General features: G+C 36.2%; 1 protein-coding gene across 1 annotated transcript in view; it reads left to right on the forward strand.

Moving 5' to 3' along the window:
• The window catches only part of LOC137639197 (uncharacterized), a 101,239-nt gene that overhangs the window by 7,975 nt on the left and 85,764 nt on the right, over positions 1-7,500 (forward strand). The window lies entirely within an intron of this gene.

Here is a 7,500-nt window from a genome sequence, read left to right on the forward strand (position 1 = left end):
AATATGTAAATTTGATTAAGTTTGTTCATGAGTACAGCAAGTGCAAAGTTAATGTTAATGGAGTCTTATCACATTAACTTCCAGTGAACAGCAGAGTGCTCCAAGGGAATGTATTGTCACCTATGTTGTTTAGCCTCCTCATGGATTTTGTAATTCGTAGAGCAGTCGGAGATGGGGGAGAAGGATTGGACTGGATTGGTGATAAGAATTTAACAGACTGATGATGCTGTCCTTGTTAGCAGAATACCACAGGATTTGCAATACTTGTTTACCAGAATGCATAAAATATCACATAAGGTTGGGCTGAAGATAAATAGAAGAAAGACAGAGATGATGTGAAGGGAGTATGCAATGGAAAATGAAATATCATTGGAAGGAGAAAGGATTAAAGAGGGAGAATCATTCAAGTGTTTAGGAATTATGATCCCCAATACAGGGTCTTTAGAATTAGAGTTTAGTGAAAGATTGAAAAAAGCGAATCAGACAATGGCTAGGTTAAGTAAAATTTGGAAATCAAATCGCCTGAAATTGCATATAAAAATCAGACCAAGGTCTATATATCTATAGACCTTGAATCAGACTATATATCAGTTTAGTGAGATCAGCGTTACTCTATAGACATGAGTCATGGTATGACAATGAAACAATCTCGAATAGATTTAGTAAATTTGAGAACAAAGCCCTGAGAAGGGTATTGGGAGATAACTGGCAAAACAGGACTAAAAAATGAAACTATAAGAGAGATTAATCGATTGCCGTATGAAGATGAGATCATGATGAGGGGTAGATGGAGATGGTATTGACATGCTCTTCGCACTCTCCAAGAGAGATTAGTTCACCAAACGTTCAGCTGGACTCCACATAGCACTAGAAGAGTTGGAAGTCCCAGGTCTACATGGCTGAGAACTAAGAAGCACGAAGTAGATGATGAATGGAGAAGTATTGAATTAAGAGCTCAAGATAGAGACGACTGGCGAAATCTAACCGTGGCCCTTTGCGTCAATAGGCGTAGGAGATGATTGCTTTGCTTGCAGTTATTTATTTCCTTGTTTTCTTTCCTTACTGGGCTATTTTTTCATGTTGGACTCCTTGGGCTTATAGCATCTTTCTAGTCCATCTAAGGTCATAGTTTAGCTTGAATTAATAATGATAATAAGAATAATGATGATGATGATAATAATAATAATAATAATAATAATAATAATAATAATAATAATAATAATAATAATATTATTATTATTGAAGATGACTTTCGTAATAAAACTAAAAGAGAGATTAGGAATGCTCAGTCCATAGATAGATGTTGATGATTGATAGATAGTCTTGGGTAAGTTGCTCTTCAATTACACTAAAGGATTAAAAGGCATATGATATATGGACGCCAAATGATTGTAGAGGAGTGGGAATGACGAGACCCATACAGATTAGAACTATGAAAAAGGAGCTTGGTATTGGTTGAGGTAATTGACTTGAGAAATTAGGATATAGTTAGCGAAACCTCTCAGAGTTTTTGAGTCTATGTTGTTGGAAGTGTTAGTTAGTCAATAGAGATTACTGAATGATTAGAAGGGTTTTTTTTTTTTCTTTTAGAAAGAATGACAAACGAAAAAATTGAAAGATAATTTTTTTTCTTAAAGTCTTCGAGCCGGACACTTTTTTCCCCCTCTGTCTTTTGCGTCTATTTTGCTGGAAGTGTTATTTAGAGAGAATGACAAAAAAAAAAAAAAAAAAAAAAATGAAAGAATTTTTTTCTTAAAGTTTTTGAGCCGGCCTTTTTTTTTATGAATCTTTAATGAATAATGCAGATTCATGTTAGCATTCTCAAGGGAGAGCATTATGCTTTAAGTAGCTCATTATCCAGCATGGAAGCTGCCTTAAAGCATACAAAATTATCAGTAAACTTGTTAGTGTATTAAAATTATAAATTCAGCGTGTTGCCACAGTCAAACTACAGGGGGGGGGGGGATGTCTTTAATTGGTAGAACCGCATAAAATCAAAAGAGCTAAGTATTTATCACATTGAATCAGAACTTGTGAATGCACTTTCTCCGTCTTAAAACTTTGCGGTCTAACTAATTTTTAACATCATCACAAAATCACCGTATGTTGTCAAGTCGAAGTAGTCGTTTGAGTGAGTTTTTTTCTTCATATCATGTTTTCTATGATGTTAACAATAAAGATACCGTTCCTTATCACCAGTATTACTGTACCTGTCGCGACAAAAATATCGGTAATATTCAAGTAAATTTTTCATTGTCTAAATACATTTTGCTTCTCTTCACTTCCTTCATCATAATTTTCTGATAATCAAAAGGAGTTCATTACCATTATACTATCAGTCTCACAAACATAAATATGAATAAATTTCTCTCTCTCTCTCTCTCTCTCTCTCTCTCTCTCTCTCTCTCTCTCTCTCTCTCTCTCTCTCTCTTTTTCACGATCATTTTCCTTTTACGAAACTTTTTAAATCGACTGTATCGTATAGAAAAATTCCACTTGATCTAACCTCTCTTTCTTGATTAAACCCACACATCTTTTGTGTTTGCTCTAGATGTTGCACACAACGAGGACCAAAATGAGTAGGTGATAAAGAGAAATTGAAGAGCATTTTATTCTCGGCTCATGCTTATGCAATAATGCCCCAAATTCAATCTCATACGAGGTAGATATAATGGCAAGACGGGCTCAGCGTCTAATAAGCCTGGTGAAACATCACCCTCTCTCTCTCTCTCTCTCTCTCTCTCTCTCTCTCTCTCTCTCTCTCTCTCTCTCTCTCTCAAGCTTGTGCAGGAAGAAGGTTATCGACCTACACATAGACGCTTCAGCTTTTTTAACCTGTGAATGGAAATGTCAGATCTTAACGTAAGATCTTCCGTTAATGAGGCAGAATGATTACGTCCTATTGACTGGTTCATTTCATTCTGCTGAGTGGTAACTGGTAATAGGAAGCGTTCTCTACGATAAACCTTCATTAAACTTCCCCTGAAAGAAAATTGGATCTACACATTTTTTTAACCTTCTAGTTATGTCGATATTGTTTGATGTTGAATTCCAGCTCTCAGAAGTCATAGGAAAACTTATCTTTGGAGAGGTACTCATATGCATATCCTATCTCTTAGGTTCATAATGATGAATCATAACTGAATGATAAGTTCTAAGTAAATTGGTTACCTATGGAAAGTTAGTAATTCAATTCCTCTGATTGTAGCTGTGGAAGAGTCAATCCTTTTGGATAATTTTACGGAAGAGGACAGTAGTCTTTAGCTGTAACTTTGGCTGTGTCGTGAATATAAGAGATATTTCCATTCAACTTTAAAAAAAGAACAAGAACTGTATAATGCACTTAAATTTGCTTCCTTTTAATGAAGAATGAACAACGAAACAATATTTCAACATTGCAATTAACAGAAGAATGCAGCCAAATAGTTTAAAGGTTTAAAGGCCGCTCATGAATGGCAGAGGCATGGGACAGTGACATTGGCCTATTAAGAAGGACAATGCCTTAGAGACTGATCATATATACATATGATCAGCGCCTAAATCCCTCTCCACCCAAGCTAGGACCAAGGAGGGCCAGGCAATGGCTGCTGATGACTCAGCAGATAGACTTAAAGGCTCCCCCAAAACCCCATTCTTAGCTCACAAGGATGGTGAGGTTGCAGCGACCAACGAAACTAACGATTTTAAGCTTGACTCGAACCCCAGGCTGGCATTCACCAGTCAGTGACGTTACCACATCGGCCACCACAAGAGAGCACAACAACTCTTACCATTCTTACCATCAAGTGTGAAAAGAACTAAAAAAGTTACACACAAGAATCCATTTGTCAATTCAACTTTGTTATGAGCACATATTCTTCCCCTCATTTGTCATGAACACAAATATCTTTCCTTCTCTTTAATAGTCTGGAGCACAAAACTTCTTCATTTTAGACTCGATGAAAAATAAAATAATTTCGTTCGACTATGCAATTAGTGATATAACACTTTTCTTCATACATTTGCACCATAAACAAAAATATTAATTTTCTTCCTTAAATGAGGTAATGAAAATCAAAATCCTTCGGTCCCTTTAACTTTCTTAGAAACAAAAAATCTCTTTTCATTCGTGCATATAACTTAAGAATTTGTCCTCTCAACTATAGAGTGAATTCGATATCAAGAAATTGTTGTGGCTTAATGTTTGAAAGAATGAACGCAAGTGTGTTAATTAAAAAACTATCAAGATTAGCAATGGGTTATTATATTGGCGATGGGTTGATTTCGATTCTAATAGCAAACAGGAATTAGAGAGGCGATAGTCTCCAACACAGGATCTTTAGAATTGAAATTTACTGAAAAATTGAAAAATGCAAATCAGACAATGGCTAGGTTAAGTAAAGTTTGGAGATCAAATCGCCTGAAATTGCATTTAAAAAATCACGGTATATATCAGTTTAGTGAGATTGGTGTTACTGTATGGACCTGAGTAGTGGTATGACAATGAAACAATATCCAACAGGTTTTGTAGATTTAAAAGCAAAGCCCTCAGAAGATTTTCGGGAGTTGAATGGAAAGACAGGATTAGAAATGAAACTATAAGAGAGATTACTCGAGTGCCATATGTGGATGAGATTATGGTGAGGGCTAGATAGAGATGGTTTGGGCATGCTCTTCGCACTCCCCAGGAGAGATTAGTTCACCAAACATCTAACTGGCCTCCACAAGGTACTAGAAGAGTTTGAAGAACCAGGCCTACATGGCTGAGTACTATGAAGCGTGAAGTAGGAGGCGATGAATGGAGAAGTATTGATTTAAAAGCTCAAGATAGATGCTACTGGCGAAATCTATCCGACGCCTTTTACGTTAATAGGCGTGGGATGAGATGATGATGATGATGACATAAAGTGTGGTTGGTCCTCTTTCACAGTTACTGACCAACTTATCGTTGATAAATTTCACTGATTAGACAACTAAGTGCATGACGAATGTCTTGGTGCCACAGCTGTTCTTGTGCCCATTGAGTAAGTGAAAAGCAAGAGTGAAATTCTTCCTCTACCGTCGTTGGTGTATGTCGGAGTATTTTTCTAAGTTACTAATCATGAACAAATCTACAAAAGCCACTGATAATATCCATTCTCTTGTAGTATATTCATTTCTTTATTTCCGTTTCTCACTGGGCTAATTTTCCCTGTTGGAACCCTTTGGTTTATAGGATCCTGCTTTTCCAAGCTCAACCGCTCCCTTGAGAACAACAGCGCCTTTTGCAGGATTAATCTCTCACCTAACGCGTCTCTGTGTATAGTATGCTAATCTGGAACATTGGCCGTTATTTATTCAGTATGATTAGCTACTGTATATTCACCGGAGGGTTATAAGCCAGCTAGACCTGTCAAGGGAGGCCGGCCTGGTACATGTAATCTGTCATCTTGTGTGGAGCATCCAACGAAATCCTTCCTTTCTCTCTCTCTCTCTCTCTCTCTCTCTCTCTCTCTCTCTCTCTCTCTCTCTCTCTCTCTCTGTTAGGAAATACTATATTGGATATTTTCGTATTTCTCTTTGGCTTTATAACTAATGCCTCAAAAGAAATTCTTATATTTTTACTATTGTTGTGATTATTATTATTATTAATAGTAGTAGTAGTAGTAGTAGTAGTAGTAGTAGTAGTAGTAGTAGTAGTAGTAGTAGTATGGAATACCAAAGGGAAGAGGGTAAGCGAGTAAAGTAGAGAAAATTAATAGTATTCAAATTTTTCTTACAATGTCACTCATAGAATATTGTAGTTTTATGTGATTATTCAATTGTTACAAAGAAAAGATTTTGACGATTATTCTGAAGTTGAAGGGTACTATATTTGTTCATATCACCATCCTGTGGTAGAGGTGTAAGAATACTACCACTGTACGTCATGAGTGTGTAGAAAGCGACTAAAAGGACAGCTGCTGCCTTGTAGTCTTCCTCTTTAGCAAAATCCTAAGCTCACTGCTAATAACTGTGGAAACTGCTACTATGCAGTTGGACTATTGAGTCTAAGGTTAGGCCCACTGCCAATAACTGTGGTAAATGAGTGCAAGGATTGCAATCATAAATACCTTATGCTAAATGATTGACCAAGCCTGATGCTATAAGGGCATAATCAGGCGACCGACCCCTTAATGAAGGGTAAACGGTTGGAAAAAGAAAAGCTCTTTGTTCATATCAGAGCTGAAAGGAGGAAGGAATTTAGCCGTTCCTTAAACGATTGAAGGAAGGATTTTCATGTTCATTACAGAGTTGAATGGAAGAGTTTTCCTCTTAATTACGCAATAGAAACGAGTGAAATTTGCGTTTATTGCACAGTTGAAGGGACAGATTTTGGTTTCTACGGCACAGTTTAAAGGAAAGAAGGACTATCGTGCTATTTATGTACTTGAAGAAAACAAATCCTAGGTCCATCACGCAGCCGAAGGAAAGCAGAGTCTTGTGAGTTCTTTATGTACTTAAAAGGGAAAAATTAGGTATTCTTTGTACAGTTAAAGGGTAGGATATTTGTCTTTGTTACACAGATGATAGGCAAGCCCAATCCCTGGGCAATCTAGATCAACCAACCAACGGTTGAAGGGAAGAATTTATTTGTATATGTTACTCAGTTAAAAGGAAGTTTATTTTTTTATGAAGGTTGAAGGATAGGGAGGGTTATTTTATTTACTAGACAATTAAAGATGATCGTATTTTGATCACACAGATGAAATTAATGATTTTTTCATTCAGTATAAAGTTGAAGACAAGGGGGTTTCATGTTCATTAGGTAATTAAAGAAAGTAAGGATGAATTTATTCATTATATCCTAGAAAACAGGAATTCTTAGGTTTTATTCATAGTTGATTAGGGGATTTGTGTGCTTAGCTCAGTTATTTAGATTAGGGAAGAAAATTAATATTTTGTGTTGATGTTCAAGATTGTTATAGAGAAGGATAATTATTTTTTTTCAATGCAGTTGAAAAGACGGAATTTTGCATTTACAACAAAGTAAAGCGAATAGTGGATTCTTGTGTTCGTTGGATAGTTTGGGGAATTTTTTTTTAGATCTTTGCCAGTTGTAAAGTAAGAATATCTGTATTTACCGTACCGCTAAAATACAATTTTTATGTAGAATTTGCAGTTGAAAGGAAGAAATATTTTGTTCAATGTACCTTATCAGATACTAAATTCTAGTTCTTTACGCAGCTGAAGTAAGAGAAGTTTGTGTATATAGAAAAATTGATTCTTTTGTCCATACTGCAGTTTAAAGAAGGGAAACATTTGTTCTAATTATAATGTATATGAAAGAAAAGTTTATGGAGCTCATTAAGAAGCTGAAGAAGCTTATTTTGTACATTTAACAAAAATGATTCACGTGTTCATGGTACAGTTGAAGGGAAGCAATTTCTGGATGTGGTGGGCGATGTGGTAACGTCCCTGACTGGAGAACACCAGACTGGGGTTCAAGTCCCGCTCAAACTCGTTAGTTTCTTTGGTCGCTGCAATGTCACCATCCTTGTG

This window comes from Palaemon carinicauda, chromosome 4 (assembly GCF_036898095.1).
Source record: "Palaemon carinicauda isolate YSFRI2023 chromosome 4, ASM3689809v2, whole genome shotgun sequence".
NCBI lineage: Eukaryota > Metazoa > Arthropoda > Malacostraca > Decapoda > Palaemonidae > Palaemon > Palaemon carinicauda.